The following is a 25,825-nucleotide window of genomic DNA, read 5'->3' as shown; positions in this document are numbered from 1 at the left end:
CTTACTCTCATTGGATTTGACTTAGGAGGGAATAACATACACACACAATTGGGTGTCTTACCCTATAGGAAAGTAGGGAGAAGGGCATAAAAAGGAGATGATAGAAGGGAGGGCATTTTGAGGGAGGGAGTAGTCAGAAGCACTTTTGAAAAGGGACAGGGTCAAAGGAGAAAACAGAATAAATGGGGGGCAAGATAGGATGGAGGGAAATATAGTTAGTCTTTCACAATATGACTACTATGGAAATGTTTTGTATAGTTACATATGTATAACCTAGACTGAATTGTTTGCCTTCTCAATGGAGGTGGGTGAGGAGGAAAGAAGAGAGAGAATCTGGAACTCAAAGTTTTAAAAACAAATATTAAAAAACTTTTTACATGTAACCAGGAAATAAGATATACAATCAATGGTGTATAGAAATTCATCTTGCCCTACAAGAAAGTAAGGGGAAATGGGCTAAGGCAGAAAAGGGGGGATATAAGAGAGGGCAGAATGGGGGAATGAGTAATCAGTATGCTTGCCATCTTGGGGTGGGGGTTAGGGGAGAGATGGAGAGAAAATTTGGAATTTAAAATCTTGTGGAAATGAATGTTGAATACTAAAAATAAATAAATTCTGAAAAAAAAAAGGTTTTACACAAGGAAAATCTACACAAATTTAAAGGATAATCACTCAACTGAGAAAAAAAAAATCTTTGCAATTTCTTCCATAAAGCTCTGATAGTCAAGTTCCAAAGGAAATTAATACAAACATGTAAGAACAAAATTCTATTCTCTAATAGACAAATGGTCAAAAATGCTGAGCGGGCATTTTAAAAAATAAATGAAAACCATCAACAGTTGTATGAAAAAAAATGTTCCAATTCACTAATAATAAGAGATGTACTTAATAACACTTCACACACATTATATTGGCTATGATAACAGGGAAAATGCCAATTACTGGAGCAAGGGTCATAGGACAAGCACAAAAATACACTGTTTCAACTTTGAATTGATCCAGCCACTCTGGAAAACAATTTGAAACTATATTCAAAAAGTTACTAACAACTGTTGACAGCACTCAACCCAATGATCTCACTACTAGGCATACATGTACCTCTAAGGGTCAAAGAAAGTAGAAAAGGCCCACTATGAACCAAAATATTTATAGCAACCTTTTTTTGTTGTTGTTGTAGCAAAAACTGGAAACTAAGTGGTTACCCATTAATTTGAGAATAGTGGAATAAATTATGATATATGAATGTAATGGAATATTTTTAAACTGTAAGAATTGCCAAATATGATGAATTCAGAAAGAAGGGGAAAAAAAGCCTGGCAAACTTGAATAAATGGATGTAAAGTAGAACTAGGAGGAAACATATACGATGACTATAATAATGTAAACAACTTTGAAAGCCTTAAGAAATTTTGATCAGTGTTATTTATAATCATGACTTGACAAAGTAGATGGTGAATCACAAGCCCTAACTCCAGCAAGGGAGTGTTGAATTAGAGGTACAGAATGAGATAAATCTCAGGCATGGTCAATGTAAGGGTTTATGTTGCTTTCCTATATTTACTCGTTACAAGGCAAGGCTGTTTATGGAGTGGGAAATTCAGAAGGAGATTGAGAGAGGCAGAGCAATTTTGTTACTACCAACGTAAATTTAATATAATTTTTTAAATGTATGTAATGAGAATTAATAAGACAACCCCCCCCACACACACACCAGATCTGGGATGTGATACAGATCAAATCAGTCTCTGCAAATTACTTGTTGAGCTTAGAGCTCTAAAGAGCATTTAACAGACTTATATGGTCTGAAGGTTATGGTATGCCCCTTTCAGACTTAAGAGTGCTTGTATTCTCAGCTTGTAAAGAGAATGAGAGCCCTTCTCTCTAAATCCCAGGAAGCGAGGGTGGGTGGCAGTGGCTGTTCGGGCAGCGGTGGAATGGAGAGCCCCTGTGTCTTGGGACCGCAGTCCTGATGCAGTCTGAGGTGCTGGACCTAGATGAGGAAGAGGATGATCTGGAGGATGCCTCCCTGATGGACATAAACTCTTTTAGTCCTTTGATGTCTACCTCCCCTTTATCCATGATAAACCAATACAAGTTTGAAAATGAGTCAGATTCAAAGGAGCTTTTCATTACAGTTGATGATTCTGAAAGCCACATTACTACAATTGAAACTTCCATCACCTACAGAGTTACAACTAAGACATCTCTGGGTGAGTTTGATTCTAGTGAATTTGAAAGTTCGAAGATGTTATGAAGATTTCCTTCAGTTAAAGGGAAAACTTGAAGAAGTACATTCCACCTTTCATCAGAAAGATTCATAATGAAAGGCATGGTGGGACAGCTTAATGATGACTTCATTAAGACTTGAAGAAAGGCACTGCATAAATTTTTACGCTCAATTGCTGATCACCGGACTTTAACTTTTAATGAAGACTTTAAAGTATTCCTTACTTCACAAGCCTGGGAACTCTCTTCGCACAAGAAACAAGGTCCTGGATGGCTTACAGGATGGGGCAGACAAGGCAGAGCTGTAGCATCCCCAGTCAGAGGAGTTAAAAACCACCCAGAAGAGTTCACTGAAATAAATTTAACATTTAGCCAGGAGATAAACTTAATAGACAAAATACCTGATAGAATTTATAAGAATAAAAGGAATACTTTGAGGAAATGAAGGAATATGGACCAATCTACACCTAGGGGTCAGCATTGGAAGAGGATCTGGTTGATTCCCTGAAAGGGGTGGTCAGCTATATTGACAAGTGTAGCAAGGCCAGGGAAAGATCTGACCTTTCTGAGACACTGCTTCCAGTTGTACACAAATATGTTCTTTATAGTGAAATATAAATGAGAGCTATGAAAAGAAGAGACCAAATACAAGCAGAACTGTATTCCAGAGTTGAAGCTTTGATCTAGAAAAACGTTGAAAAGGAGGTACTTACAGAAAAGATCAGAAAACTAGAAAAAAAGGTGAAATGTGCTAATAATGCTCGGAAAGCTGACTGGGACACATGGAAACAAAACATGCAAAATGATATGAAGTTGGTATTTACAGATGTAGCTAAGAAAAATATTAGCTTCTATGAACAGTGCCTTGACACATGGGAGTCCTTCCTTACAACTCAAACTGACCTTTGTTTGGAAGAAATCTGAAAATAAACCTTGAGCATACCTAAGGACCCTTTGCCTAACTTTTGATGATACAGTGTCTACCAACCAAAGACATTCTTTATGGGCTGGGCTCTGTTTAATATAACTGGGTCAAAAATGCAGTCACTATACCTGAAAAGTCGATAATTTGAAAAGTTGGATACTCCAGGGTTCTCGCCTGCATTCTGATTATGTGTACATATATACAAACATATATACATATATATATATATATATACAGAGAGAGACAGAGACAGAGAGCTTAGTTTTGATTCATTTATTCCAAAATTTTTGTGTGTAAGTACTTGCATATGGTAATTGTTTTCTCAAACATTCTGCAACTGGAATATGACCTTTTAAATGAGTTGTGAAAGTTCCATAGAATAAAAAATTTTAATAAGAAAAAAAAAGAGCATGAAACCTTCAGTGGCTCACAATATGATTAACCGATAAAGAGGGTTTGAAACTGGCAGAGATCCATTGTCCTTTTTATAAAGGAAGTATATAATTCCTTCATAAAGAAAGGACATAAACAAGTGTCAATTCTTTATTTCTCCTTTAGGAGGGTATAAAAAAGTTCCTTCATTCATTTGACGTATTTAGAGGGCAGTCAGTCATTATCTGGCTGAAGGATCAGACACACTTCAGCTGACATTTTAAAAGTTACCCACCTCTGCTACAGACATGAAATAGTAACTAAGGAGAAACATAAAATAAGAGAAATATTGCTGGTTGAAGAAGTCCTATCTGGCCATTCAGAAGAGTGCCAGCTATGGAGGAAGAACCGGTTCATAAGAGGGAATAACTCTTTTGTTGTTTTTTTCATGTATCTTTAAGAGTACAGCCAGGAAGATGGAGATTCATTTCTCTTCACCATCTTCACTGGGAATAGTAGCCAGCAGAGCAATATGTCCAGAAGGAGACTGTGTCTAATAGGAAGCAGGCTCAAAAGGTTCAGCTGAGTAGTTGAGTTCAGTTGTGGAGAAGTTTAGCAACAAAGTCATATGTGCAGCACATGTTACATGTCTTGGGGGGAACAAGAGGACATCATGAGGAGATGGACCTTGGGGTTCTTTATCATAAAAGGTAAATCTTGTCTTGACTACCCAAATGTATATCTTTCTACTAGCTCATTCTATATCTGTGACCACTCTTACCACTGCAATGCTCTATGTATTTGTGGGACACAGTACTACAGGTTTATGTGAAAAAAATTTTGTTAATACTCTTCAAGTTATGTCACCTAAGTAGCATTTTGCTTTAAGATAATTGTGTGAACTGGTTGACTACTAAAGAGAAAATACACTAGTCAGGATTCATAACACATATTTTTAGGAATGCTGACCCATAGAATACTTTGAACCAGAAATAATTATCTCCTGGGGAACCCAAGATACAAGAAGGAGTCAAGGAGGGTAGATGCAGAGGTGTACTGTGTGTATGGAACAAAGTTCCAAAATCTCATATATTATACCCTCTTCTGTTCTTGTTTGTATATCATAATGTTCATATGTAATGATGTGTTAAGTTCATAACAATTTTTTTTAAAAAACAAACATAATCAATATGCTCTGCAAAATGCTTATATGGGATATAACTTATTTTTTTTCCTTCTTACAAAAATGAACTCCTGGGCATAGCATCACTTCCAATAAAAAACAAACAAACTAAAATTAGAATATGCACCTTGGAGTTTATGAGTCCATTCTTTTTTATATACATATGGAGACCATATGTTCTGAAACAAAAATCAAGCTCAGCCTGACAGATAATAGTCCTTTAGCAAAACCTCATTGAAATCATACTTAATTCGCCTGAAAATGGACTGTGCTGGAAAATCAGGGATGAATAGGGTCCTTATGCCTGTAAAACACCATAATAGCTATCAATCTCAGTTTGGTCTGTGCTCACCACCTCATTGCCTTATGAGTCCACCCCATATTTATGTCTTCTTAAAAACTTATTTTCTATTGACTCTCTTTTCTCATTTGTCCTCCAACCTTGTCTATTGTGTAGCCCCTCAGGCATAATCACCTGGCATTGATCCTGACTCAAATTGTTAAGACCATATCTCTCTCACACATTATGAATGTCATAAGAACAGGCAGGTCTAGGGAACACCATAGTGAACAAAAATAAATATCTTAGTTTCCTTCAGTTTCAAAAGAAAAGAAAGAATGAAGATTATATACAATCACGAAGAAAAAATGAAGGATGTCACCAGCTAACCAAAGATCATTCTCCTCTGGCAACAAAAGCAAATGCATTTAAATCAACATATTTCAACAATCTCTTCTACCATTTAATAGAAAACTGGAAAATGCTGCTTCCAGTATAACTCCAAGGGGAAATCAATCTCCTAGAACTTTTTAAAAGCAGGACAATCTTGAGGGTAAGTAGATTCCAATAGTTTGGTGTGGGTCTTTAGCTCTATAATGGCTGCCATTCTCTATTTCCAAATGTGTTAGCTACAGAATCTTGCACCCCAAGTTGCAGGTGAAAAAAAGGGGATTGTCTAGGTTTTTCCAAGTCCAGGGTGATTTCAAGTCATAAGCTAAGAATAAACAGTTCTAAGAACAACCCTATGGCATTCATTCTCTTAGATGAAGAGCATATGATGCAGGGAGGGGTAAAATGACATATGACTTCAGAGTACAGTGATAAGAAATAAAAGAATGTAATCACTTTAATTACTGGTTACTTAGCCCATAACAACTTGAAAATATAGTGAATTGACTATACTCTAGGAAGTTAGGAGTTTCTACATGTCCACAACCTCCATTATAGTAAATTATTTTTAAATTTTATTTTAGACTCAAGGGCTGGAACACAAAGAATAGAAAAAAGAAACAAAAATATACCATAAACTTAAATATTGGAACTTAAATCTAAAGAAAAAAAAAAAAAGCATGTCATGTGCATAGCAGAACATAAGAGAGGATTCAAATTGTGTAATAATAAATTTTTATTTCAAGAAAGGCTGTATGATAAATAATACACATTGTATTGAGAATTGTCTATCTTTGCTTCCTTGTAAATTTTCTTTTGTTCACTGATGTGTGACTTTTTACTTTGTTCTTTTTTTTCCTCCCCCCATCCTGCTCAGAATTCTACAATAAAATTTAGATGTTTCTCTATAGCTATAGATTTATACATACACATATACATCAATATATATAGACATATACTTTCCCAAATATATACTACTCCTGATCTTTGTTTTTGTGTTTGTGCATATCTCTTGTTCCTCATCTCTCCTGCCTCCTCTTCTTCACTTCTACCCACTACTTTGTCCTCCTATTACTTGTCTACCCCCCTCCAAGGATCCCTCCCCTATTCTCCCATTTCCATAAATCTAAACACCCTTCTATACCCCTATTTTACCTATTCCCTCACCCTCCCCTCTAAAGGTTCCTTCCTTGTCCTCAACCCTCTCCCTATGATCCTACTGTTTTATTTCTTCTGAATTTAGAAGACTTTTATACTCTTCTAAATATATATGTATTGTTTTCTCTTAAACCATTCCCTATTAAAGTTAACAGAACTATCAGCCTTTCTCCCCTATCTAATTGCTCTGTATCGATTCTTCCTCTTGTACCTCATTTGTATAAAATAACCTCTTTTTAGAAGTTCCTAAATAGTTTTACTTTTTAAATTCATATCATAGGTTTATCTCAATCCTTCTTAAGAGCTACCCAATTATTAATAATAATCTCAGACATACATTTTATGTATATAAAAAATAAACGGTCTATCCTTATGGATATCTTATAGTCAGTCTTTGTTATGTGCCTTGTATTTCTCTTGGTTCTTGTATGTAGTGTTTTCTATTAAGTTCAGAATTTTTTTTAAACAACGTCCTGAAAGTCCAAGAGTTTATCAAATGTCCATTTTTTTTTCATTCAAGATAATATTTACCTTTGTAGGGTATGACATTTTCAGCTGAAGTCCCAGTTCTTTTGCTCTTCAATATGTTGTGTTCCAAGACCTGCAGTGCTTTAATGTCTCTGCTGCGAGGTCTTGTGTAATTCTAATTGTGGCACCATCATATTTAAATTGTTTTCATCTTGATGCTTTTAATATTTTTTCCTTGAACTAGGGGTTTCAAAATTTGACTATGATATTCCTATGAATTTTCCTCATAGTTCAGGGCTGAAAGAAAGGAATTTTGAGGGTAGCTGAAGAGTTCATGAACATGAGGAATAGGAAATAAATATAGGAAGGTAGCACCAGGCTGTGGAGGCACTCAAAAGCCAAGCGAAAGGAACTGGAGCTCTATTCAGTAGGCAATAGAGAGTCAATGAAAAATTTTCAGCATATTTGAGCAAATTTATGCATAAAAAGACTTTTGTTCGTGTATAAAGGTTGGATCAGAAGGTGATAGACTGAAAATGTGACGATGTGTTAGGTGGCTACCACAATCATCCAATTTGGCAGTGATGGGAATTAAAATGACAGATGTTTTGCCATTAGAATTGATAGGATGGAGTAAGTGATTAGCTATGAAAGGTGAAAGGAAGGCAAGAATAAAAAATAACATCAAGGCTTGAAACACAGGAGATGGGACAAATGATGGTACCATGGACAGAAACAGGTGGGGAACAGTGGAGAAGGCAATATTCATTTATTAAGTACCTACTATCTATCAGGCACAAATATTTCATTTGATCCTTAAAATGATCCTTGTGGGTAGGTGCTATTATTATTATCATTTTACAGGTGAGGAAATTGAGATAGAGAGCCTTACTAATTTGCCCAGCTTCACACAGCTAGTAAGTGTCTGAGGCTGAATTTAAACTCAGATCATCCTGGTTCTAGGACCATCACTCTGTCTACTGTGCCATCTAGCTGCCTATAAGTAACAAATACAAAAGAAATAGCAGGAATAGGTGAAAGGAAAATAAACTTGATTTTGAAGAAGTTAAACTTCAAATGCTAGAGAGACAACTTGGAGAAATGCTAAAGATAGACAATTCACATTCAGTTAAAATAAAAACTTGTTAACAATAGAGAAGCAAGGATGATTTAATGTAATAGGTTAATTATTAATTAATTTCAAGTTATAATGCTAATAAAATGTTAATTTGATTTATTTACTATTAGACCTTCCCTATTTTAAGAAACATGTACCTCTCTGAACCTCAATTTCCTCATCTATGAAATGAGGCAGTTAAATTAGGTGATCCCTAAAGACCATTCCAGCTACAGCATCATATAATTCTAAATGTAAACCAGGTGCGTGTGAAGACAATGAAACTTGGTCTTTTATTATCTGGGAGATGCTCTATTTTTACTTTCTCCATCCTGATAATGTTTTATGCCAAATTACCCTTGGTGTCTTTTTCTTCTCTTTTCATTTGATTGTTCCCAGAAGAACAATGTTCTTTAAACCTTTTCTGGTCATATCACCAAACTACTGTGGTAACATCTTCTGTTAGGAAAGGGGTGTGGGTTTCAATTACTGAAGTCACATTTCTAGGGCAGATATGTCTAAATTCTTTTGGTTGCCTAAATAACACAGCACCAATATCCTACTGATTCTATACTTGACCTTAGCCAACTACATATGGATATAGATATAGATATATTTAAGATTTAGCATTTCTTGGAAGAATTTAGATATTCTGAATCTTTTTTTGCCTGGCAGATTCAATTGACCTCCACAAGCAGAATTAGAATAAGGAAATTTTAACTTGATTTCAACTTGGATTTATGTCTTTGCTTATAGTAACTCTGGAGTATTACACCTGAAAGAATCAACTCATTCAAATGGCTGGATATGAATGCAAGTTACTTAAGAATTAACATTTCCAAATGTGATCATAATCTTTATTCCTATGGCTCTTATTCTATCAGTGGGCAATTTAAAATTCACAGAAACTCACTATTTTAATAATTTTGTATTTGAATGTATGAAAAATGTCTTTTCTCAAAGGAATAAACCCCTTCATTCTATTCCTTCTAACTGCATTATAGCCTACAAAGAAAAGGAGACATCTTTTAATAGGAAAACAATACCATGCTTTCTATGATCATGGGGGGAAATTTGGTTAGATAAGAGATTGAGGAAGATTATTTTGGCAGCCATATAGAAGATTACGTCAAGGGAATCTGTGGAGTAGAAAAGGGAGACATATATCGAGATCTAGCAAATATAAATAAAGATATCTCCTCTAAGCAGAGAAACCAATAAGAAGTCACTGTAATAGTCCAGGTGAGATATATTGAGAGCTTCAACTAGGACAAAGGCTCTGGAGAGAGGAGGAAGCTATCAGACTTGGAAGTCAGAAGATCTGAGTTTGAGCCTCATCTCTGTTCTTTATGACTTAAATTCCACAGGTCTCAGTGCACTAATCTGTAAAATAAGGATTCTAATTTGTAAGACAAGGATTGGGGCAGCTAAGTGGTGCAGTGGCTACAGTGCTGGGCCTGGAGTCAGAAAGACTCATCTTCCCAAGTTCAGATTGGGCCTTAGATACTTAGTTATGTGACCCTGAGCAGGTCATGACCCTATTTGCCTCAGTTTCTTCCTCTATAAAAAGAGCTAGGGTAGTGAATGGCAAATCACCCCAATACTTTGGCCAAGATAAGCCCAAATGGGATCACAAAGAGTTGGACATGACTGGAAACAACTGAAGAATGATAGTAAGAATGGTCTTTATATGCCCTTATATCTGTGAAAGTGACAAGCAAATGGTATATAGGGAGAATCAATAAAACCAGGCAATTAATTATTTGTGGGAGGGAGCTCTGTGGCAGAATGAGTAAGAGAACTGGACTAAAAGTCAGGAAGGCCTTAGCTCAAATCCTGCCTTAGCCACTTGCTGGCTTTGTGACCTGGGCAGGTCTCAGACTCAGTTTCCCCAACTACAAAACAAGGATCATAATCATACCTTCCTGACAGAGTTGTTATGAGGATCCATTACACAGATGTCAAGGAGGACTAGCACCTCTGATGTGAGGGTTCGCTGACCCCTTTCAGGGCTGCTTACCCAACTTTGGTGTCTACCTGGCACTCACTTCTCATCTATGGCTTTATAACTATAGAAGCTATGGCATGTGCAGTGGTTATTCCCCAGTAAATCATCTTGGCAGACAGGGTAAACCAGGTTGAGGGTAATCAATAGGCCTCAAAGCTGTCACTGACTTAAGAGGATGTGTCTACACCAAGCATGTAAAGACGTCCCCAGGTGCAATGCATTGATAAGAGCAATTTGTTACAACTGCCTTGAACATGGCGGAAACAGGTGCTGTGATGTGTGTGGAGCTTTGTCAGATATTGAAGACATCAAGGCCATCCACTACATCCCAAGCCATCACTAGTCATCATGACTTTTTCTTGCCACTGGGCTTCAGTGACTCAAGAAGAGAGGGTAGGTCTGAGGATTTTGTGCGACTCTGCCTCCCTTAAATTCAATTCATGCACAAGTTAAGATATCACTGTGATGTCAGTGTTCCTCTTTGAAAACAAAGGACAAACAACAGCACTTTACAAACTTCACAGCACTGTACGAATACTACCTATCATAGTTATTATGGGGAGGATAAGGAAGAGGATAAATATCCCAAGGTATTCATTGGATGAATGATTAAGGTCATAATGACTAAGGTACTAATGATGTCATTTGAAATTAGGAATTTTTGAGAAAAGAATGGGTTTTTGAGGAAATGTATTCATTTCAATTTTTGAAATGTTGCATTTTAAATGCCTGTGGGGCATTCAGGTGAAAATATCCATGTAGATTTTTGTCCTCACCTGCAATAAGGATAATTCAACTTAAATGACATCACTAAGGCAGAGAGTACAGAGAAGACTTGCTTTTTGACCTGCTCAAATGAGAATTTGTGGGACAGAGCCCAGAAGAGAGTCTTGACAGACAAGCTTACTAAGTGGGTAGAAGCTAAATGCTAATGCTATAAAGAAGACTGGGAAGGAGTGATCAAATGCACAGAAGAAAAACCAAGAGACTTTAGAGTTATGGTGTCATAATGATGAAGTATGGGCTCTGGGAACCCCCTTGAGCTCTCCTTGAGTCCTTGAGGTACAGGCTCTGGGAAACATCCCCCCCACCCCCAACTCTGATTAAATCATCCCATTTGATGAGGCATTTGCATGAGGCAATAAGCCTTAGTTGTGGCTGAGCCCAAACCTCTGTTTGGCATTCCTCTGATGCTAGACTTCCTACCCCCTGTTACTAGACTTCCCACCCTTGAGCCTATCAAAATATCAACCCACCCTTGAACTGGCCTAGCCCACCATTGTCTGTAGTCTCCAGGTAGCCTCTAGCAACTTCCCACCCTTAATCACTCATTGACCTCATTAACTCCTCCTGAAGACCCTCCACAAACTCCTCTAGACCTCCCCTAGATTTCTCCCACAACCTTCTGTATAAGACCCCATCTTGTCTCCATGTTTGTGAGAGAGCCATAGAATGGTGAGAGCGCCACAGAATGACCTAATACAGACTTACTCTGTGTCTAATACAAGTGAACTTTTAATAAACTTTACTTTTCTTTGGCTGAGAAGACTTGAGTCAAATGAATTCAGCAGGACCCAGCGTATTGGTATTTTGGGGTCTCCAGAGCAACCCTAAACGTCTTTATGGGTAACCTCTTTAAGAGAAGCAAAGGACAGTAAGAATTGCCAGGAAAAAAAAGTAGTCAACTGTGTCAAAAGCTGCAGAGAAGTCAAATTGGAGGTAGGACTGAGAAAAGACCATTGGATTTTGCAGCTAAAAAGTTTATTTGCTACAGTGGAGAGAAACATCAATTGAGTAGTGAGGTCAGAAACCTGAAGGCAAAGGCTGAGAAGCGAGTGGCAGGTGGGGAAATGGAAACAATGATTGTAGGTAACCTTTTCTAAAAGTGATATTAATGACATCATAAGAAGGGAACAGTAGGCTTTTGGAGATAACTTTGTACAGCAGATCACATTTCCAGTCACACAACTGACTGAAACATACAGAGAACAGATGATCCTGCTGGGTCTTTTACTTTTTAGTAATTTCAGAAAAGCATTGGGTTTGATAGAATGAGTCCTAGGATCATAGATTTAGGGCTGGAAGAGACCTTAGAGGTCATTTAGTCCAGTCTTCTCATTTTAGAGATGAGAAAACTAACACAGAAAGAGGTTAAGTGACTTTTCCAGAATCACATAGTCCTGTGACTCTCCTGGGGCTTTCCTGTGTATAACATTGCTTCCCTTGTATATATTGTTGTATAACATTGTTCCAATTCAATTTAGAAAATCCAATTATAATCTGATTAACAAAACTAATGGGTCGGCTAGGTGGCCCACCAGCCCTAGAGTCAGGAGAACCTGAGTTCAAATTGAGCCTCAGACACTTAACACAAAAACTAGCCGTTTGACCTTGGGCAAGTCGCTTAGCCCCAATTGCCCTCCAAAAAGCAAAAACATAAAACAAAAAACAACAAGTAATGATTGCACTTTATTTTTTTAAAAAATGACTTTTTTACTGTAAGTTTTCTTAATATATGTTTGAGCAAATCAAAACATCTCTATGATAAATCTGCTAAAATTTGGAGCTTCCTCACTGATAAAAGTTTAACTGAGCACAAGCAAGTTCCTTCTGATCATTTCTGATCATCTGTGAAAAATGTAATCCCATCCTAAACACAACTAGACACTGGATTAGGAGAACAATATGTGATTTCATCAACATGGAAAGCTCTCTATATAAGATTCTAATCTCTCAGTGACACAATAGATAAATCCTAGAGCTTTGCTCAAAGCACATAGATATTAAGTGGCTTACCCAATATCACAGCTAAGAAATGTCAAAGATGGGATCTGAACCTGTCTCTACCTGACTTTAAATCTGGCACTTTATCTTCTTTAACGAACATCTTTCTTGACAGTTAGGAAACTACCTAATTCTTTAAAATAGTTAAATTATGTCATAGAATCATAGAATCACCAGTACTCTAAGGTATCAAATATAACTATAATCTCTGGAAAGGCATGGTCCATGTTTTAACCACAAGTGTATTTCCTTACAACACTAAGCACATACTACTTACTCATCTTCTTCACTACTGAGTATTTCTATTGATTAACAAAGTCTTCTTTAACAATTTGATTCAACAAATATTTATTAAGCGCCTATTAGATACAATGTAAGTCAAAGTACAAAGGTAAGAAAGTTGGTCTGTAAGACCCCTTTCAGCTCTAGGACTGTAATATCACGATCCTGAAATTTCTGATCTAAATTAATTTAAAATCTAATAAGAAGAAAGGGGAACGTGGTTAAGCAACTACCACAATAACTATATCATAGTCCATTTTTATTACAAATCCTTTATAAGATAAGAATGATTAAATTCGGGCAGCTAGGTTGCGCAGTGAATAGAGAACCAGCCCTGGAGCCAGGAGGACCTGAGTTCAAATACAGCCTCAGACAGCACACACAAAAAAACTAGCCATGTGACCTTGGGCAAGTCACTTAACCCCAAATGCCCTCCAAAAAAGGCAAAAAAAAAAAAAAAAGAATGATTAAATTGCCATAAGAGGTACAAACAAGGCAAAGCAGAGTTTTAAAGAAAAGGGAAATTGTTGTTGTATGTGGAATAATCACTAAAGGCTTCATGAAAGAGGTGGCACCTGAGATTTATGCTTAACAATAAGAATTTCAAATGGACATGTGGAATTAGTTGGGAACTCTAGGCAAAAGGTATAACAAAATCTCCCTCTTCCGTAAGACTCAATTATAATTCACTTTCTCTTATGAGGCCCTAACACAGGGTCAAAAGGAAGAATAGACAGATCCTTTCTCCCCAAAAACTGCATTTAGACAGTTCTTCTACCAACCTCCCTCAATAACCTTTCCTCAAGACACTTTATTGTAAATAAATGTTGATTAAAATTTTTTATATCTCCAGAATTTTTCCCAGTATCTCTCTTCTTTTTCCTCCAAGAGAAACATTCTATATGACAAATTTTTTTAAAGAAAAAAATCAGCAAAACTGATCAAGACATTGCAAGTCTAAAAAATATATGCAAAGCACCATACTCATGGCTGTCCCAATGCTGTAGAAGTGCGGCAGTACTGTTTCATATCTCTGATATGGAGCCATCCTTGCTTTCTTCAATATTCCAATAGTCATTTTTATTTTTAATTTATTGTGGTTGTTCTTTCTGTTTATTTGTAGTAGTCACTGGGTATATTGGTTTGTTGCCTCTGCTTACTTCATTCTGTACTAGTTCATATACATATTTTCATGTTTCTCTGTATTCATATTTGTCATTTCTTATAGCATGATAATTTCATTGTATTCACCTACCACAATTTGTTAGGTATTCCCTTATCTAACTTTGTTTCCCATATTTTGCTAACATAAAGTAAAACTATGAATATTTTCTTCTTATCAATAGTCTCTCTGGCAGATAAGGCTAACAGTAGAACGTCTGGGTCAAGGAGTATGGACATTTTAGTCACTTTATTGCAGAATTGCAAATTGTATTCCAAAATGGTTGCAGCGATTCATAGTTCCACTAATCTTTCACTAGTATGCTTATCTTCCCACAATCTTTACCTTCTCAACATTAACTATTCTCATCTTTTCTTATCTTGGACATTTTTCAGGGTACAAAGTAAAACTTCAGGATTCTTTTGATTTGCATTTCTCTTATTATGGTTAATTTGGAATATGCTTGCATATGGTTGCTAGGAGTGTACAATTCTTCTTTTGATAATTGTTGACCTATGTATACGAGCCACTGGAGAATGGTTCATATATATGTATATGAAATTCACATTTTTCTGGTAAACATTTAGTATCCACATAAATATGTTGTTGTTTTGTTGTTTTCAGTCATGTCCAACTCTTCATGACCTCATTTGGGGTTTTCCTGGCAAAGATACTTGAGTAGTTTTCCATTTGCTTTAGCTCGTCATGGGTTACACAGCTACTATGTATCTTTAGGCAAGATTTGAATTCAAGAAGATGAGTCTTAGGGAGGCTGGGTGGCACAGTGAATAGAACATTGGCCCTGGAGTCAGGAGGACCTGAGTTCAAATCTGGCCTCAGACCCCACTTACTAGCCATGTGACCTTGGGCAAGTAGCTTAACCCCAATTACCCTCCAAAAAAAAATGAGTCTTTTTGACTCCAGGCCTGGTATTCAACCCCCTGCACAACCTAGCTGTCTCAAACCCATAAGCACTTTCTCTTTTTTAGTGTTTTTTTTTTTGGGGGGGGGGGGGGAGGGCTTTAATTTTTTTTATTATTTTGAATTTTTTAGTTGTTTTTTTTTTTTGTTTTTTTTTTTTTGGGGGGGGGGGAGGGAAGGCTGTAATTTATTTTATTACTTGTGCCTTTTTCAGTTGTTCTATTTGTTTACCTTTTATTTTTGTTGTGTTGGGACTTGAAAAGCAAATATTTACTTTAAGCCTGGTTTTATTTACAGAAGTACTTAAAATGTCTCCTTTTATTAAATATCCATCTTTTTTTTCCTTTAATATTCAGGTTTGGGTTTGTGGGTTATGTCACACTGGATTGCATCTTGCACTTCTTTGCTCTTCAGTACAAATTCAATTCCCTCTATGGTTTCTAGTGGGTACAAAATAATCCTGTTATTCAAATTTCCTTTCCTTTGCAGAAATGTATTGTTTGTCACTCAAATTATTATATTTAATAGCTATGATTCTTAGAGTTTGCAGTGTAGGATGTTTTCCCCTGAAGGCAATTTATGGATTCTTTTGACTGCCTCTGTTTTCTGTGTTCAGAAGTTCTGGTCAATTTTCTTGTATTATTTATTGAACTTCTGTTTTCATTTGCTTTAGCTTTTCATGTTCTCCTGGGAGATCAAATAATCCTTATGTTATTTCTTCACATCCTGTCTTCATTATCAATATGTGCTGCTTGCATGGATTCTTTAATATCCTTTAATATCCCTGCTTTTTGCTTCTGTTCTCCCAGATCATCCTTCATTCTGGGTATTTGCCTTCTTGATCAGTTCTTCTTCCTTCTGGTTAGTTCCTAAGGTTTAATACCGTAGAGTCAAGTTTTTCTACTCTGGCGTTGATTTCTACTGTACAAGTAAAATGTTCTGCTTTCACAATGCTTATTTCTCTCTTAAACCATTAAGGAAAATCCTTCTGTTGTTTCATGCTCTCTGAAGAATCCACAGGCTCCTCTGCTATATCAGGTATTGATTTAATTTCCCTGGTCTTATAATATTTATCTGTACATGCATATGCTCATTTAGGTGATCTGGAGGCCATTTGTTAATAGTATCTTCCCAATTGCTTTATCTGCTTGTCTGCAAAGGCTAGGTGGCACAGTGGATAGAGTGCCAGGCCCGGAGTTAGAAAGACTCATCTACTTGAGAGCCCACATGTTAAGTTATTTGTGTGTATTTTAGCATGAGTTAAAACAGTATTAACTATCTAAACCCTGGTGTTTTGGTTTTTTTTTAATTGCAGAAGATACAACTCTGAATTACTCCTCTGGCACATACTCTTGTGGGTAACCTTGGGCAACCCAATTCATAACTCTGAATCTCAGTTCCCTTGTCTGTAAAATGAGTGCGGTTTGATTCAGATGATTCCTAAGCTGACACAATTCAACAATTCAGTGATATCATGTGATAAGTGAATAAGATGGAGTACAGAATTAATTATCTGTAAAAAAATTTCCAGGCTCTTTAATATGCAAATAGGAAACCTTTCCTAATATGGTGAATGAAATGATGGGTACACAGATCAATGAAATGGAATATTTTATCTCGTCCTGACATTCCTTACTACATTTGGTTTATGAATGTTTTAGCATTCTTTAAAAATAAAGGTGAAAGGAAGAGTGAGAGAAATCTCTTTACCCTTCACAAAGTTTAGCATATTAGAGAACACAAGCCCCAAAAGCTATGAAAATGAGGATAACACAAGCAACACATGAATCACATCAGACAATATGCCAGTGGAAAAACAGTTTCCTTGGCATCCTTGAGAATGAAGAGAACCTGACACACAGGGTACCAATTATGTGATCTGATTTGTAATGTTAATGGGATAACAAGATTTTCCCCACCCAGTAATAGCCTCATATGGAGCTCATAGGGGAAGTGACTTTCCTAAGGAGGAACTTGCTTGTAGGAAGGCTTCCACACCTTTTGGTACTAAGTTAATTAGGCACTGAGTCAAGAGGGTTGTGATGCCTTCTGGCTCTGAGAAGTGTGTATGTACTCTGAGTTGGTATTTTGCTTTGGGTGTTTGCTTATGAGAAGGACTGTTTGATTTCCTGGTTGAGACTGAGTAGCTGTATGTTCAGATCCCTCAACTGCTCAGATATAAAGACTCTCTCAATCCAGTGGCGTATGTAAAGTGTATAGCAATACTGCTTTGATTCAGGCAGTCAGAGCCCTGTCTCTTCATGCTAATTTCTCTGCTTGTATTTTTTTGATGTTCAGGGTGCTGACCTTTCCCCTGAACTAGTGAAGGTAATTAAAAGTAGAATTGTTAACCCCTGTTTGAGCAGTTTTTCCAAGAAAAGCAGATCAAAGAACCTATGCTAGCAGGTCATTCTGGGTATGCTAGGGTGCTTGTTATTACATGAATCTATTCACTAATTACCAATTTTTTCCATGATGATATTGTTGAGTACAATCTCTATGGATGCATGATGTATTTAAATTAAGAGGGAAAGTCTTCTTATTCTAAGATAAATCCCCTAACCACATGGCTCCCCCTTACAGATGTTTTCAAACTACTCACTCTTAACATATACAGCAGGAAATAACAAAAGCAAAATCTTCAAAAGTGCTCACAATCACACAAAGAACTATGTCTAAAGGATTACAAAACTGACCTCTTGTCTTCTGACAACTCAGTATTAAGGGGAATGTATGTAATGCAAACCGAGAGACAATGAAGACAGGAATTGTATTGTTTAACTACCAAGCACATGGTTTTTATAAAAAGATCCACAATTTGAAAAATAAATAATGCCAGACCTCATGCTACCAGTTTATATTTTTAGAAGAAGGAAGTTACTGTTATGATGGAGGAAATTACATTTACCAACATGAGATAATCTTCTATTGGGCTTATATGTTTGTGAAGCTTAATAATTTAAACTTTAACCTAATGTATACTAATTATAAGAAGCAAATCCACTAAGGGTAGAAACTAATGGATTCTACTAAAATCCAAAGAACTGAATATGTAAACAACTTAAACTCTTTATTCATACTGTACTACAGTCATCAAAAGTGGAACATGAAGTAAGAGCAGATGCAACTTTTACAATGTTTCTTTACAAAGTAGAAAGACAAAAATGTTTAAATTTTTAATTTAAAAGAAAAAATATTAGGATAAAGAACTGAAATAACAAAATTAAATTTAAAAACTAAAACTATCTTATTTCTTTTAGTACAATTTGAAAAGACAAAAAAACATTTTAAGCATTATGTACAATCATACAAACTTGACAGCTTTTAGAAACATGCACATATATTACTTATGTCCAAAGAGAACTATTTAATTGTGGAAAAATCATTTATATATGTACTATAAAGTAAACCTGTCCTGATAGAGGTGAAATCAAAATCTTATTTAAAAGAGAAACCTATCTAGAGTCATGTTTCCCTGTGCTGTTTTCAATAACATTCATTCTTGCTAATGCAAACCTCATGTGACAAACATCCAGCCAAAACTCATTCCTTTACCATTATATAAATGTGCTCGCCTAACTGAATATTCCTCAACATTCAAACAGAGATTGTGAATGGAGAAAGGTGAACATGCTGCATATTTTTCTAAAACTAACCTGGCAAGATGAAATAAAGATGGGTTGTTGTTTACAGGAAAGTACTGTATTTTTCAGGTACAATATTAAGATAGTTTCAGCTGGAAGGCAAGCTCTGAAAGATAATGTAGGTTCATTGATTACAAAGCTAGATATACTTTTAACATTTTAGGTATGTGTGTGTGTGTGTGTGTGTGTGTATGCATATATATTAGGCTAAAGATAGGCCACTAGACTCATGAGGCACGGGCATTGTATAATCAGCTTCCAATCCAACAATTTAATTGAAAGGGAGAAAGTGAAACAACTTACTTGCCTGGGAAAAGAGAGGAACAAAAAGGAGGAAGGGTTGTTGTTGAGCCTTGATGATTTTAAGCTGTGAGACAAATGCTACTACAAACTGAATTGAAAAATGTAAACTATTATCAACTAGGGGCTCCTGAAATATGTGGTAATCTTATATTTGCGCCTGTCAGGTTTCTTTGAATTTGTGGCCCCATTTTTTATGAACCTTTTAAGTTCAAATGTTGCCTTAAAATGAAGACATATGTATTAATTTCTCCCAGCCTTTGTGAAAGTACTCCAACAAAAATAGAGAAACAATACAACCAGGGATCTCTCTGGGATTCCAGGGATCCCAAACCAGATATTCCAATCATATGGAAGGGGCTTTGAAAACTGTTAGGCATTGTAGAATTCTTAAGTATTATTGTTGTTCTTTATTACCATCATTATCACTAGGTCATTCATTCTGTCAACTGAACTCAAGAAAAGACAATGATTTGAAAGAGATAATCATTTCATAATCCATCAGTTTACAACTTTTCTTCTGTCACCTGGTTCTTTTTGGTAAATATCATGGTCCTAATTAAAAACACTCTACCTGAAAAGGGCTCAAAAACAAGAGATTGTATGTGAGTAAAAGCTCATCATTCCACCTAATCTACTACACTGAATTCTAATCAGGATTCACAAGTTCGGAACTATGTAAACAAATTCAAATTACCAAACAATGATAGGTTATGGCATTTAAAATTAAGTATTCAAATCACAAATTATATATAGTACATCACACATACAAAAATATGTACATATAATAAATAAGTATTCTCTATGTCAAGGTAAAGATCATGTGCTTCTGGAGAAGTGAAGATGAGGCCATGAATACAATGATCAATAACGTTATTAGAAATGATAACAATGATGTTGATAAGATCTATATAACTTTCCATTTGGGGTGACTTTCTCCAGGCTAACATGTAAGTGAATGAATCTATTTTGCATCTCAGGCAGCTACCGGCTAAGAATATAGCTAACTATTTCACTTAAGACTGATTTCATACACACTGAAAGATTGCTTAGAACCACTTGAGATGCAAAATGCTTAAAAACAGAAGGGCAGTTGTGAATGGCTAGATTTATCAGAGCAAACACAGACCCGTTTTCTATATATTTGAATAGAAAGAAAAGTGGAAAACCATAGGAAAAGGCAATTTAAACTCCTTCCTCATTTTTAGCAATAGAAACTTGTGCCACGGATTCTGCCAACACCATGGCAGTAATGTTCTGGAGATAATCTCCTGCAACACTTCCAATGAGAGATTTGAAAGCATATTTCCAAGCCTCCGGGATCTGAGAACAGCTGTGGGAATTGTTTTACAATCCTTTGCATTAACAGCACTGTGTTCTGTCACTGGAAATGATAAAAGAAACTTCACTTTGTTTTTCCAGGCTTTCTTCAATAATTCTCCCCACCTTGTCCTGTCCCATACTGCATAACCCAGAAAAAGGGAAAAAAGAAAAGAAGCAATAACATCTCCCAGATGCTAATGTGTAGCAGCAAGCACCCTAGCATACCCAGGGTGGCTGCCAACACAGGTTCTTAGATCCGCTTTTCTAAAGGAAAGCAACTCAAAATGGGTTAACAATCTTGCTTTAATCAAACATATGTCATTTACCTAGTACAGGGGAAAAAGGTCAGTAGCCCGAACTTCAGAGAATATAAACAAGTTACAAGCAGACAGAGAAACAGATCAGCAGACAGGCTTCCAGCTGTCTGACCATTAAATCCATAACTAGTCAGTTACCAGAGAGGGAAGCACCAATATCTGGATTTTCTAAGCCAGGGGGCTCAATGGCTGCCCAGAGTCTACTCTGGTCAAATCACACAATTCTTCTCAAAGTGAGCCCCAAAACAAAACCTCACATCAGAGTATATATACCTTCTCCTGGTTCAGAGAATGTCACAACCCTCTTGACCCACTGCCCAATCACAAAGCAACAAGGTGTGGGCATTCCTGAAAAACAAGCCTCCTACCACAGGCTCCATGTCCACAGTGACCATATTCAGCCTATTAGGGGGCAAAGTATATTTTCAAATCAAGGAAGGTTCTCAGAGTCACTTAAGCCTATCAAAGGGCCTGGGGACAGGGAAGATCTTCAGATTCCCAGTCCCATAACATTATGTAAGTTATAGCCAAATGATAAGTGTATTCTGAGTTTCACTAGATTGACCCTAGAGGAAGATAAATAAATGTTACTGAGAAAAGTGATTGTTTCTCTCTTATATTGATAACCAATTATTAGCTGAGATTAAGAGTTTCCATTTTCATTTTCCTCACTCAGAAACCAGCCTCTTGTAGTGATGGGGGGATGGCAATAGGTTATACAGGAACTCTGATCCTTATCAATGACCAGAATGGCTGCGATTCAGTCTGGAAAGAATTCAGTAGGCCCAAGCAGTCTTGAAGTCAGGATTGTAAAAGTTTATTGTTACGCTGTCAGGCAAGAATTCTTAGGGAACCTGCAAACTTAAAGAAGACATAGGGATAGTTTTTAAAGAGTCTAGGCAATTAATCTGATGTCAATTATGCTAACTAGGTGAGTAAGGGTGGGATTAGGGAGAAGTTAAGGAGTGGTCAGTGCTTAAAGGAACATGTAATTTTAATGTCAACTGCACAGGCATATTGCCCATAATTCACTGGGAAATAACCCAAGAGGCGGTGGGCTATCTGGAGGTGTGGTTTTAGGCCTGAAATGTCACTAAGTCAACTAGCAGTCGAGGGCTGACTGAGAAGTGCCTAGTCTGCCACCCATCAGTGTCATGTTTGACAAGATGGATGTTGGGAAACAAGGCTAACAGAGACTTAGTATGTGTATAATTGGCTATGGAATTAACCTATAGATAGGGCATTATAGGATTCATGGGTGCAGCTGCCCACTTTACTAAGGGGAGATAACATTTGCCTAAGCTAAAATGTTTATAGATGGTTTAGTGAAGGATTCATAGGTGTAGCTTGTTATTGTTCCAAGCAGAGATAAACAATTCATGAGTTGTTGCTGGACAGAGTGCTGGCAGGGGGAAGGGGCAGAGTTAATGCTCTGAGGCTGGGGGGATGGGGAAATATGATTTTACAGACTGGTTTTACAAATTGATTTTACAAACTGATATTACAGACTGATGTTACAAACATAGATCCCAAGCACCCCATCAGTAGGTTATTCAGCTAATATCTGAAGGACATCATTGGTAGATGAGACTGCCCATATCCTCAGGTTACAGGCTTTTTGGTCTCCTTTGAGATTCCATCCAAATGAGGAAGCTTAGTTCTGATTAAAGTGTAAAAGAATCTAATCTAGATAAATTCCATCCATTGTGTTCTATTCAGGTAAACTTAGGTGGATGTAGATCCCTTGTTCTAGATTGCCTGAGGCCGAGTAGAGAAAAGAGACAAAATCAAAGTCACATTTCCCAGTCTCTCATTAGAATAGGCTCACCTTTCATTATAATATCCATTCTCCCTTTGTTAACTAATCAAAGTTAATTTCTGCCTGTTGGGAAAACCCACTCTTCCAAGGGTATACAAGCATCAAGAGACCTCCATGAGGGGTCTTCAATTTACAAGAAAAAGTCAACTGACCATCCTTTTATTAATTATTCACTAGACTATAATGGTAATGGAATTTGATGATCTTCCCTGCCCCTTAATAACCTAAGCGAATTTGAGGACCTTCCCTGATTCAAAAATATTTTCATTATTATATATTTTCATAAATTCAAATTGTCCCCTAACAGGCTGAATGTGGTCACATGGAGCCTGTGGTGGGAGGAATTTGCTGAAGGGTGGAACAGAGCCCACAAGAGAAGTTTGCTTAGAGGAGATTTGTCTTTCAGGAAGGCCCAAACCTTGTTACTCTGTAATCAGGCAGTGGGTCAAAGGGTTGTAATGTTCTCTGACCCTGGAGAAAGCTGTATCTATTCTAAGGCAAGGTTTTGCTTTGGGGCTCACTTATGGGAAGAGTTTTATGATTTGGCCAGATGAGACTCTGGATAGCAGTTGAGAAAACCCAGATGTTGGTGCTTCTCTCTTGGGTAACTATGTAGATATGTGATGGTCAGCTAGAAGGCCTGTCTGTTAAATTGTGTTATTTTCTCTGTATTTTTTGTCTGCTTATAATTTCTGTTTGTATTCTGTGAAGTTCAGAGTATAGACTTTTTCCCCTAAACTAGGTAAATGATACATATGTTTGATTAAAGTAAGATTGTTAATCCCTTTTGAGTTGCTTTCCTTTTGGAAAGCAAATCAAAGAACCTGTGCTAGCAGCCATCCTGGGTATGCTAGGGTGCTTGCTGCTGCATAGACATAACTAGTAAAATGATCAATTAGCCAGAAATTATGTCTCTTGAACTTTATATAAGTGGCATTACCACTTCCCCCCCCCCCCCACAAAAGAAGATTAACAAGGAAAAAGAAAGAAAGCAATGAAAAGGAAGTTTTCCTATATATGCAATTTAAAAGGAGTCCAGAGTTTTACCATCTTATCCTCCTCCTAGGTTATAAAGCTTGTACTGTTGAGGTGCAGGCTCTGGGAAACCCCTTGAGCTCTCTTTCAATCTTCCTACTTGCCTGAGGCCATAAGCCATTCATTATCACTAGACCCAAATCTCTGTTAAAAGCTTAGCCCTTCATTGTCTGGTTACTCCCCACCCTTGATCCTCCCAAAATATCTATGACCAAATCTCTTACCCTTAAACTATCCTAGCCTTCCATTGTCTATCATTTCCAGGTAGCCTCCAGCTATTTCCTGCCCTTAATCTCTCACTACTGGAGTTTAACTTCATTTGACTCCTCTTGAAGACCATCCCAAACTCTTCCTCCAGACCACCCCTAAATCCTCCCACAATCTTTCTGTATAAAAGATCCACCTTGCCTCTATGGAGGGGCCAAGAATTATCTAGCACAGAATTACTCTGTGTCAGTTTATTCTGGCCTGCTTGTCCAATACAAGCATCACAGATAGCTCCTTAAGAGTCTACCCATTATGGTGAATCTCTAATAAACTTTGCTTTACTTTGGCTGACAGGAGACTTGAGTTGAATTCATTTGGCAGGAGCCAGCATGTTGGTATTTTGGGGTCTCAAGCACCCCTAAACCTTAAACCTCAACATTTTATGGTTCCCTGACCTCAACAGTATCACATGATAAAGACAAAGAAATAAAATTCACTAATGGCCTATCACAAACTTAGATGTCTGTGGATGTCTACAAGGCCAGAGTAACATTGTACATTAGTGTAACATTTTACATCATGTTACATCAGTGTAACATTTTACATTAGGGTGGATGGACAGATGGATTTATTAAAAGCATCAATTAAGTCTTTGCTACTTATCAAATACTGCACTAAGCCCTGGTGATACAAATACAAAAGCAAGATAGTCCCTTCCTTTAAAGATCTTAAATTTTAATAGAGGAAGAAAACAAATATAATCAAAATTACCTAGATTATACAACTACATGGTCTATGTTAAAAAAAAAAAACAAAACCCTGGTTAATTTTTAAAATATCAGACACACATGAATTATATGGATATTTTCTAAAGAGAAATAAAATCCATAATCTCATAAAATAAGAGAGCTAAAAGGGATCTTAGAATTCAGCTCCTCCAACCTTTTATTTTCCAAACTGGAAACTTGGGCCAGAGATGTTATGTAACTTGACAAAGTTAAGTAGGTAGGCAGAGACATATCCTGGTATTTAGGGAAAGGACCTGTAAGATCATCTAGACCCATATTCCCATTCTGCCAATGAGAGAATTGAGGCCTAGGAAGATAAATCTATTTTAAAGTGACAAATGGTAGCTGGTTGAGCTGGTTTTCTAAGTCAGGCCTTCAGATTCCAAGTATAAGGTTCTTTCCATAACTTTGCCTATAGAATTGGAATAGAATTTTCCTAATATGATTCTCTAATGTGACTTTGGGATGCATTAGAAACAGTTTTGTGACAGAACAAAAAGATAAAATTGTCCCTCCATACTCTGATGAACCTGGACTGGCCATCACTCCCCTAGATGTATCGTTTCTCCAATTAGAATGTAAAGTCCTTGAAAGCAAAGAGTGTCTTTGCTTTTATATTTCTATTCTCAGAGCTTAATAGTGCTTAGTAAGTGCTTAATGAATACCTTTTCATTCATTCAGCTAAAGCATGACCCAGTTTTCAATGTCAATTTTTAGGTAACACATTAACAAACTGGATTGCATGGATGGGGAGATGACCAAGGGAGCTGAAGAAGACCGAATCAAATATAATCTAAAGGAATAAGGATTGTTTGGTCTAGAAAGCCAATCAATCAATCAGTCAATGGACATTTACTATCTACTGAGGAACATCTGCAATTAGCCTAAATTTATTCAAATATCTAAGGTTGAAGAGATACTAGATTGTGTTTGGGCCAATTGAGAGGACCAATCATGTACCAGTAGCTGAAATTTAGAGGAAGACAATTTTAGTTCAGTATAAGGAAACTTTTCTTAACAGTTACAGATGCCCAGAGATGGAATGACCTGCCTCAGGAGACAGTCACCTTATCCAGCAGCTAGGCAGCACAGTGGATATACAGTTATCCCTTCCAC

The 25,825-nt window shown here is 36.8% G+C and overlaps 1 protein-coding gene and 1 pseudogene across 10 annotated transcripts in view; one reads left to right on the top strand and one right to left on the bottom strand.

Moving 5' to 3' along the window:
- The window catches only part of GULP1 (GULP PTB domain containing engulfment adaptor 1), a 418,555-nt gene that overhangs the window by 195,967 nt on the left and 196,763 nt on the right, over positions 1-25,825 (bottom strand). The window lies entirely within an intron of this gene.
- Positions 1,911-3,615, top strand: LOC138143298 (sorting nexin-7 pseudogene; annotated as a pseudogene).

This window comes from Petaurus breviceps, unplaced genomic scaffold, assembly GCF_028583685.1.
Source record: "Petaurus breviceps papuanus isolate PSGF00001 unplaced genomic scaffold, PetGlider_PUasm1.0 90638, whole genome shotgun sequence".
In the NCBI taxonomy this organism is placed as follows: domain Eukaryota; kingdom Metazoa; phylum Chordata; class Mammalia; order Diprotodontia; family Petauridae; genus Petaurus; species Petaurus breviceps.
Note: the sequence above shows the minus strand (reverse complement) of the source record. Positions and strands in the feature narration are given on the sequence as shown.